The 11237-nt window shown below is 36.7% G+C and overlaps 1 non-coding gene across 1 annotated transcript; it reads right to left on the minus strand.

The window, feature by feature from the left end:
- Positions 1-7334: 7334 nt before the first annotated feature.
- Positions 7335-7436, minus strand: LOC132002350 (U6 spliceosomal RNA). The gene has a single exon (XR_009399838.1). It is a non-coding gene; the product is annotated as a U6 spliceosomal RNA (small nuclear RNA).
- Between the last annotated feature and the right edge of the window lie 3801 nt (positions 7437-11237).

Consider the following 11237-nt stretch of genomic DNA (forward strand, 5'->3'; position numbering starts at 1 on the left):
TTCACAGTGCCTGAAAGAGAATATGATGTGCCAAAACAAATATTTGGTGTAATTTATGTACAAGAGCAGTATATTTTTACATGATGTAAGAAGAGAGGCACATCACTGCAACATTACACTGAAAAAACTATAAACATTTTTGAGTAGTATTTTAATAATACTATGCACAAGAACTTGAAGGTTTGTAACTGAGGACTTTATTCTCTCTTTTTCATCTGTTTTTTTTTTCTTTTCTGATATATGTGTGTGTGTGTGTGTGTGTGTTGTTGTTGTTTATGGTTTTGTTTTGTCCAATGTGATATGCTTACAAGGAGAGTAGAATGACAAAATTGTTACTGAAATAATGTAGTGTATGATTTTTATAAGAAAACAAATGATGGATTTTCACTACCATGCTTAAATACATGCAGATTATTTGGGGGAGAAAGAGTCATGGATGCCTTGCTTTTCTTGGCTTTATCTATCCTCAGATCACTCATACTGTCTGAGTCAGCATGGACGTTATAGATGAGTATTAGAAGATTCTAAGTGAAGTCTTGTCAACCAAACTGAGACATTTAAGAATAAAATACTGTAATACTCAACTGATATATTATAGAATCACAGAGTATCCAAACCAGAAGTATCTTATAGATCTTCAGTCTTCTTATCTTTTCCAGTGAAGAAACAGAGGCCCATGTGAATGATTTGGCCAAAGTCTTATACCCAGAAAACCAGGAATAAAATCTTGGTCTCACTTGACACCCCCTTCAAATTTGTTAAAAAAATAAGATGATAGTTAACAAATAACTTTCCCTCTGGGATGCCTTATAGTTTACAAAACAGTTTTCATTTCTTTAAAAAAGATTTTACTTAATTGTTTGAGAGAGAGAGCATGAGACCTGAGAAGGTCAGAGGGAGAAGCGGACTCCCCATGGAGCTGGAAGCCTGGTGTGGGACTTGACCCAGGACTCTGAAGTCATGACCTGAGATGAAGGCCGTGGTTTAACCAACTGAGCCAACCAGGCACCCCCAAAACATTTTTCATTTTATCTTGTGTAATCCTTTGAGGTAGGAAGGAGGCATTGTTTTTATTTTGCAGAGAAAGTGAGGTTCAGATTCTTTATAAACAAATTGGCTGGGAGATCCAGTGTATAGACTCAGGTCCATATTTAATTTGTCTACTGAGCAATTAATATGGGCTAGACATTGCATTAGGTAAGTAGTTTCACTTTTGCTACATACCAGAATCAACTGAGTAGGTTTTAAAGCTTATCCATAAATACCTTAACCATAGAGTCAGATTTAGTTTGAAAATCAATATTTTTAGAAAGGTCCCTAGACGATTTGATGTGGAACCACATTGAGAACTACTGTACTCTAATAAAAAAGTATATTTGTTCATTCAACAAGTATTTATTGTATGGTTATTATGTGTTGAGAAGTTCTAAGGGCTAAATGTGTCACAGTAAATACCACAAAAATCTCTGTCCTCATTGTATTTACATGCTGGTGTGGGAGAGACAAATAATTATCAAATAGCATACTGAATTCGGTGATAAGTGAAACTGGAAAAACAGAACAAAATCAAGGGAGGGGAATAGGAAAGGAGATGTTGCCATTTTAAATAGGGTAACATTTGAAAAAAGACCTGAAGGAGAAGAGAGAGAGACAGAGAAAGACAGAGAAGGAGTGCATCATGCTGATATTTCTGAGTAGAGCCTGCTGGACAGAGAAAAATCAAATATAAAAGCTTTGAAGCTGGATCATGCCCAGTGTACTCTAGGAACAACAAGGAGTCATCGGTGGGAGCTGATTTAGTGAAAGGAAAAGTAATAGGAGACGAAGTAGGAATAGGGAACAGATCATGTAGGACTTTGTGGGTCATTGTAAGAAATTTGGATTTTATATAAAAAACGATGGGAGTATTTTGGAGTTGGGAGTATTTTGAGCAGGGGCGTAACAAGGGCTGAGTTTCAATTTAAAAAGATCACTGTGTATACAAAAAATGGCAAGGTGGCCAAGACAGAAACTGAGGGCTCAGTAGGAGGCTCCACAATGATCAGAGTGAGGGATACAATGATTTAAACCGCAACGATTACACTGAAGAGGGTGAGAAAAAATTGGATTCTGAATATATTTTAAGGTTAGAAGAGCGGAATTGACAATTTTTGGATGTATAAAAAATTTCAATCTAAAATGGAACCAGAGGATGGAAAATGGAAAATCTCATTCTGAGATGCTCTCAGAAAAGCAAGACTTAAGGAGTGAGAAACTGACATCCCATAAATGCTTGACTTACAGAAACTGATGATATTTGGACTTTTCTGAAATGACAGAGAACAGGTCAGGGGTTGCCTCATATCAGCCTTGAAAAGTTTGAGTTACGGTTTCCAGAGGCAAGAAAAAGAAATGACCCAGGTCAGGTGGGTCTCATAAAACCAGCTGAAATTTATTTGTATGACTGGACTGGTTTTGTCTGCTTGGGAAGTTGTTGGGGTTTTTTTTTGTTTTGTTTTATTTTTTCTTTTCAGTGTTCCAGAATTCACTGTTTATGCATCACACCCAGTGCTCAATACAACATGTGCCCTCCATAATACCCACCACCAGGCTCACCCCCCACCACCCTCCCTCCAAAACCCTCAGATTGTTTCTCAGAGTTCACAGTCTTTCATGGTTCATCTCCCCCTCCAATTTCCCCCAACTTACTTCTCTCCACTTCCCCATGTTCTCTGTGTTATTCCTTATGCTCCACAAATAAGCAAAACCATATGATAACTAACTCTTTCTGCTTGACTTATTTCTCTCGGCATAATTTCTTCCAGTCCTGTCCATGTTGATACAAAAGTTGGATATTCATCCTTTCTGATGGAGACATAATACTCCATAGTATATATGGACCATATCTTCTTTATCCACAGCTTGGCAACTGTGGCCATTGTTGCTATGAACATTGGGGTACAGATGGCCCTTCTTTTCACTACATCTGTATTTTTGATAGCTCTATTTTTAGAGCTAAAAATTTTAGACCCTATTTTAGACCCTAAAAATTTAGACCCTATTTTAGATCTAGGGTCATAAGACAGCTCTATTTTTAATTTCTTAAGGAATCTCCACACTGGTTTTCCAAAGTGGCTGCACCAGCTTGCATTCCCACCAACAGTGGAAGAGTGTTCCCCTTTCTCCACAGCCTCTCCAACACATGCTGTTCACTGTCTTGTTAATTTTGGCCTTTCTAACCGGTGTAAAGTGGTATCTCAATGCAGTTTTGATTTGAATCTCCCTGACGGCTAGTGATGATGAATGTTTTTTCATGTGTCTGTTAGCCATTTGTATGTCTTCTTTGGAGAGGTGTCTGTTCACGTCTTCTGCCCATTTTTTGATGTGATTATCTGTTTCGTGTGTGTTGAGTTGAAGGAGTTCTTTACAGATCTTGGATATCAGCCCTTTGTCTATAGTGTCATTTGCAAATATCTTCTCCCATTCCAAGTGTTGCCTCTTTGTTTTGTTGACTGTTTCCTTTGCTGTGCAGAAGCTTTTGATCTTGATGAAGCCCCAAAAGTTCATTTTCACTTTTGTTTCCTTTGCCTTTGGAGTCCTGTGTTGAAAGAATTTGTTGTGGCCAATGTTGAAGAAGTTACTGCCTATGTTCTCCTCTAGGATTCTGATGGATTCCTGCCTCATGTTGAGTTTTATTTTTGTGTATGGTGTAAGAAAATGGTCAGGAAATTCTTAAAGCTGGCTATTCCCAAAAAAGCTCATCTTTTTGACCTAGCCTCTGTTTCATCTTCATATGCGTTGGCAGATGTATGGCATGAGGTAGTGATATTAGTGCAGGACAACCCCCAATTTTGGGTCTGAGGGACTGGGATTTCAGAACACCCAGTAATAAAACCTCAAAGTACATGAAACAAAGCTGATCAAATTGAAAGTAGACAAATCACAATTACAAATGGAGACCTAATACTCTTCTAACAATAACTAATAGAGTAAGTAGATCAAAAAAATCAGTAAGGACATAGAAGACTTTAGCAAATTGACCAATTAATATTTCTAGAACATTGCAGCAAACTGCAGAAAACCAATTTGTTTAATGCACATGGAATGTGTACCAGGATAGATAATGTGTTGGAGAATAAAATAAGTCTAAGTAAAGTTCAGATTATTTAATTCCTACTAGATGTGTTTTCTGACTTAAACAGAATTAAATTAAAATCAATGATATCTAAAAAGCCCCTAAATATCTGGAAATTGAAACACTAATTTCTAAATAATTTATGAGTTAGCTATTTTAATATTCCCCATAGAAATATATACAAAACTTCTTAATTAGCAAATTAAATTCATCAAAGTTTATAAGTGGTGATAGATCATGAAAAGTGAAGTTTATTCCAGGAATAGAAGGTTAGATTACATTCAAAAAGCCAATCAGTGTAATTCATATTAACAGAATAAATAAGAAAAATCTTATGATCATTTCAATAGATTCAGGAAAGGAATTTTGAAAGACTTTATACCTAGCCATGATTTTAAAAAAAATTTCAGCAAACCAGGAATAGAAGGGAATTTCTCAATCTGAAAAAGGTCATCCATAAACACTCTATAATTAATGTTATATTTAACAAAGAACTATAAAATGCTGTCCCCCTAAAGTTGGGAACAAAATACTTTCACTCAACATTGTACTAGAGGTTCCTAGCCAATGAAACATGGCACCAAAAAGAAATACAGCTTTAAAGATTGGATACAAATAAGTAATGCTATCTTTATTTATAGGCAATATGGTTGGTTATATAAACAATCGTAAACTGCATTTCACACACACACACACACACACACACACCAATGAGTCCACACTCATCATTTACAAAAATGCATTTTCTTCCTGTATGTTAGCAGTAATCAATGAGTAAATGAAATGTAAGAACACCGTTTCCAATACTACCTAACAATGTAGAATATATAAGGATAACTTTGACAAAAGAAATGCGAGTCTTCTATGTTGAAAACTACAAAACATTGCTGTGAGAAATTGGAGAAGACTTGGAAAGATTGTATTCATGGAATAGAAGACTCAATATCGTTTCAATATCTATTCTCCCAGATGATTCACAGAGTCACTGTAATGCCACACAAAATCTCAAAATTATTTTCCATAGAATTTGAGGAGATTTCAAATTCTATATGAAGATGAATAGGACTTAGCATAGCCAAAAGAATCTTGCAAAAGAACAAATTTGGAAGACTCCTGCTATATGACTTCATGGGTTACTATAGATCAGTGTTTTTCGATAATTGTTTCATTATTGTTCTCCTCTTTCAGAAGACAGTTAAATTAAAATTCTCCATAATGAGAAAAATTACATCTTAAATAAAGATTTTTGTCAAGTAAGGTTGAAATTTAGGATGTCATCCACCATTGTAATATCCAGTATTTTTTTCACCCATTACCAAGAACCAGTTTTCACTCCCTTGTGGGTGACACCTCTATTAAGAACACATACTAGTGAATTATAGTAATATGGACAGGATGAGTCTACTTATAGAAGTTCTAGAATAGACAAAATCAATCTGTATGATAATAGACAAAACATTGGTTACCTGTGGTGGGTAGGGTTTGTCCAAAAAGAGGGGACAAACTGCACAGACAACTTTCTGGAGTAGTTGAAATATTCCATATCTTTGTGGGCCTATTATTATGGAGATGTCTCATTTGTCATACCTCATCAAATTTTGTATATAAAATCACTGTAAGTAAATTTTAACCCAATTAAAATAAAAGATTCATAGGAAGATCAAGGTTTAATTTAAAAGAATATATCCTTATATTTGTCATCCAATAAATATGCAAACAAATTAGACAATAAGTGCATCTTGATAAATTACATTATATACTATATATTACTTTATTGATACCTAGTGACAAGTAAAATATTTGTCTGCATTTCTAAAAGTTATATGAACATTAAATCCGAAAATGAAAAGCATGGTATGATGAAAATAAGTTTTAATATATGCCATCCTATTGTTTTTCTTCATTTGTAAATTGCCTTAAATCTCTTTGGGAAAAAATGTCTTCTGGTTACGATGTCACGTGGCAAAATACCTCATAACTTTCCATATTAAAATAACCATTTTCTTTTGGTTCAAAATTTTTTTTTGCAAGTCAGACAATTCTTGCCTGAGAACTCTCACATGGTTGCAGTTGGCTGTTGCTGGGACTGCTATCATCTGAAGGACAAACTGGGCATAATGTCCAATACGGCTCACTCAAGTGCATGTGAATTGCTGGCTTGTTTGCTGAGCCCCTGCTGAGCTCTTGGCTAACGTGACTCCACATGGTCTCCCCAGCATAATGCTCTGAGGGTAATAGGACTCCTTAGATGGCATTTCTAAGCCCGAAGTATGAGAGTACCTGTGAACAAGACAGAAGCTGTGCTATATTTTCTGATCCAGCCTTGGATGTCACCTGTGTCATGTACAGTCACAAGTGAGTCACTGGTTTACCCACATTCAAGGAGAGAGGACACGGAGCAGACTTCTCCATGGGAGCAGTGTCAAAGAATTTCCCATCATTTTTTTTAACTGCTACATAGGAAAAGACAATACATGAATGAAACATTGTTATTTTGTTTTTGTTTTGACTTGAAGAGTTGAGATCTGTTGAGATCTAGCCTGAGTGGAAAATATTTTTTTAATTAATTTATTTATTTTCAGCATAACAGTATTCATTATTTTTTCACCACCCCCAGTGCTCCATGCAATCCGTGCCCTCTATAATACCCACCACCTGGTACCCCACCCCCCCCTCCGCCACTTCAAACCCTTCAGATGGAAAATATTTTTAAAAGATTAAAATTTCATCTAGACATTGAGATCAATGTTATTATATCCATATAATCTCTCTCAATAGTTTCACCTAATCAGTATCCCCGTCAGTGGAGCAGTTGGGGTGGGGTGGGGTGGGGTGGTAAGGATTTGGAGCAATGAAGTTGAAATATGACCTTTTTGATTCAGCAGCTTCTCAGGGATGGAGCTCTAAATTACTTATTAGTTCATTTACATAGGAGCAGGACTGGGTAAGAACATAGAACCATTGAGGGTTCTAAATTGAGAGGATTTAAGAAGATTCCTTTTCTTTTAACTTTTTGAGGATAGTTGGCACACAACATTACATTAGTTTCAGGTGTACGATATAATGGTTCAACTTCTCTGTATGTTATGTTATCCTCACCACAAATGTAGCTCCCATCTTTCACCATACAATGATACTACAGTATCATTGACTATATTTCCTGTGTTGTGCTTTTTATTTCTGTGACTTATTCATTCCATAATGGAAGACTGCACCACCCCAAAATATGGAATGCTTCATGAATTTGCAGATCATTCTTGTATGGGCCATGCAAATCTTTGTATTGTTGAACTTTTAATATATGTGCTGCTGAAGCGAACACAGGAAGATTTTTTTCTACCCATTCATATATACTTCCATGATGAATTTCATGCATTTATCAGTAACCTTTCATTCCTTTCTCTAGGGAGTAAGAAGAAGTTGCCTAACCTGGGATGGCCAGACTCTAATTCTGATTTCAACTCCCTGATGTGAGAGGTTCCTGGAAAGGGATATTGAGACCATTTTGCAGGAAGAAAACCAGCTCTGAGGCCTGAATGGTGGTCATGAAGGATGCTTGTGTTGGGACAAAGGACCCGATAATTTAGTGCCAACCAGGCATGCTTGAGAGGAAAAGCTGAGCTCCCTGACACATTAGAGAATTTTGTGTCAACTCTGTGAAACCTCTCTCACCTCATAATAGGACATGGCCTGACTTCCAGTGGAGGCAATGAGTTCTACAGATCTGTCGATTTCATAAAATTTATTTATGTGAGCCTCTTGAAACATGTTGAATTGAGGTAGGAGGTAGGGTATCTAGTGGTTTTAGTCTTTATCTCAAACTTCATTATTGATTTTGGAATAAAGCCTGGTAAAATGCTTGTTTATGACCTCCTGGATTCCTTCATTCAAGATGAATTTATGGTCAAATGACAATTTGTTAGTTTTCTTGGCGCTGACATGATACTGCGTTTGGTAAATATGAAGCCATATTACTCTACTGCGCAAGAAAAAAACGATATAATCTGAAATGTTTCTTCTTACACTCATTTTTCAAACAGGTTTCCTGGTTTAGTTGAAAACTAATGGCTTACACACCAGCAATGTGTTGAAAAACCGTTACGTTATGATTGTGCACAAAAGTAAATGAGATGTCAGGTAAGCCAATCAATCAGCTCTGTAAAGCTTCAATTCTGTTCTCAGTAATGAATAGTTTCTCTCAGAATTTGGTTAATTTTTCTTGCTGGGATCTAAAGAGTCTTTCTTGAATCTAAACTACAGAATGATGTATGGAACTAGGGATTACTTACAATAATGTCACCTTGCTCCTCTGTCTTCAAAGTCAAGTTTGGGGTATTATATTCTTTTAAAAGTTCCTGCTTCAGTCATTATTTTGCCATCTTCTCTCCATTTCTGGACCATGAATGTGGAGTCTCTGGGGAAGCTCAGCCTGCCGGACCAACCCTAGCTTGAAAGAGCTGCCTCTTCCCTCTTTATGTTCTTGAACTGGGAGCCCCGATACTAGAATGATAAAGAGGCTCAGAATCCTGGAGCAAAAGAAAGATTTGAGTCACTGAACATTAAAACCCTCTATTTTACCTCTCAGGCAATAGAGGCCAAGGGTGCCTAAATGATTTTTCCAAAGTCATGCCTTATATGTCTCCAGACTCAGCAACCAATCCCCTTCCCACCGAGTCTTTCTGTAATAAAAAATTAAAGCAATTTGAAAAGTCAGCACTACAAAGGGTGATGACCATGAAACTCTAATAGTCCTCTTTCTATTCCTTGTAGTTTCTAGTCTCTGGGAACTAAATATTTCGAATATGTGGAGCTCTTGGGATAAATTACTGGTTAAAGCTCTCCTGACTGTGATAATCTCTTTCATTTGTTTTGTTTTGCCTTTTACTACTGGACAGAGGATTCATTCTAGGACCTTAAATTTTCTTCCTTGTGATTTATAAATTATCTTGTAGATTTTCCCTGTCGGTAAGAAGTCTTCTTTTGCCTGCCTTGGAAATGGTAGCCTTTCACTAACTGTCTGAGCCCATGTAGGTAGGCAGGCCCCTGCTTTATAGCCCAAACCTAGACCTTACTTAATAAATAAGTCTTTAGCTGTAAGAGACAAACAGCACTAGATATATTGGATTTGTCTCATTTGGCCTAGCAAATAAGACAGCTAGCTATTTGGTGCAACTTCTAAAACATTATCTCCTGTAAGCAACCACATCACTGTCATTATTTTTGACTTGCCAATTTTTATGTATTAGTAGCTACATTTTTGTACTAAATTATAGTGTTCATATTTTTATTTGATGAACTTTAATGGAATATTTAAATAGCTTTAGAACTTTAATCAATACTGAATATTTTAAGGAGACCTTGCCATTAGATATGAAAATATTCTGTAAAGCAAAAGCAGCACAGAGAAATTTCATGTGTTCCTTCAGTATCATTTGACCCACAGCCCTAGTATTTGCAGATAAAATTACAGACTTTTAAAAAAAATTACTATTCATAGAAAATAACATCTTAAAGAATACAAGTGAGGAAATAGCACGTATATGCCACACTGGGATTTCATCACTAATTATGGATATTTAAAGAGAAACAACTCTACCTTGTTAAATTATGTAACTTTAAAAATTTACTAGTGAAATAAGAGTAAACTCTGTTCTTCTGTTACGAGGACATAATTTTATTTTATTTTTTTATTTTTCTTTTTTAAAGATTTTATTTATTTATTTGACAGAGATCACAAGCAGGCAGAGAGGCAGGCAGAGAGCCCAATGTGGGGCTCAATCCCAGGACCCTGGGATCATGACCTGAGCCAAAGGCAGAGGCTTTAACCCACTGAGCCACCCAGATGCCACACAAGGACATAATTTTAATAAGAAATTAAAACAATGAATTACTTTCAAATTGAATCCAAGCCTGTTTAAGTCCTCTAGGAAAGCATTTTCTGTTGACTGCCTTTAATATGGAACAGTTGGCTCCCAAATAAATTAATGCTAGTCAGTGCACATTTCCCTTTGGATATCTTTCCCCCCCCCACCCAGCCTGAGACCAGCCATTGGCCATTTGGTTAGGTTTATCAGTTCTTTGAAAATGTTTTCACAACCTGGAAAGTTTCTCCCATATCTGTAGACTGTGCATTGCCTCTCAATGTATGGCATTCCCAGCATTGGAATTTGGAAACTCTCATTGTGTAGTAGAAAATTGTACAGTAGTGCTACTGACCTAGCTAGTTTGGGGAAAAGATCTGAAAAGCTAGGTGCTGCTAATCAATGCTACCTTTGTTTTACTCATCTATTATTAAGCAAAGTAACAAAAACCAGAAAATTCATTCATACCTTATAAGGTCAGACCCAATGCAGTCCAGGGATTCATATGTATTACTGAAAAATGGTTGAACCGAGTTATTATATTTATCTCATCTATAGCCTCAGACTATCAGGGATGAGTGGAAATAAAACTGTGTCCAAAGTCTTCAACCATAAACTTAAATTCTTGCATTAAAATGCAATTCTGGAATCCTGGATTATTAATCAGATTCCTGAAGGAGGGTTTAATAGCATTTCCCCTCACTCCTATTTCATTTCTGCCTCTGCCACCAAGGAGGAGTTTCTACTGTTTACTATATGGAAGACAGTGGGTTTAAAAGTGCTCAGAACTCCAGAGTTCTAATCTAGAGCCTTGAGAATGCCTGGTTTGACACCCAGAGTATACTCTATACTTCCTCCTCTTCCTGGGCTCTCTCCATTTTGTCGCTGTGTGTGTGTGTGTGTGTGTGTGTGTGTGTGTGTGTGTGTGTATACAGATATATATCTGGGTATATAACTGTGACAGATAAAGCAAAGCTAATCATCTCCCACTTTCATAGTATGAGTTACTGTTGGGAGTTCTTCTGGGCCAGACTTTTTGCATCCAGGTCAAATGATTTTCATCGATGAAACATGAGCTGAGGTGGGAAGGTCCCTTTTGGACCTGGGTTTTTGAAAAGTAGTTTTGCTTCTCTTATCTCTCTCCCTTTTCCTTTCTGCTGGCTGGAGGCAGAAGACACTTTAGGTCCTAAGGGAACCCAGAGCCCCAGGCAGACGGAGTCTATTTCCCTGAATTGCTGCCTAAAGGAAAGACACACCTGCCA

The sequence above is a fragment of the Mustela nigripes genome, chromosome 14, assembly GCF_022355385.1.
Source record: "Mustela nigripes isolate SB6536 chromosome 14, MUSNIG.SB6536, whole genome shotgun sequence".
Lineage (NCBI taxonomy): Eukaryota > Metazoa > Chordata > Mammalia > Carnivora > Mustelidae > Mustela > Mustela nigripes.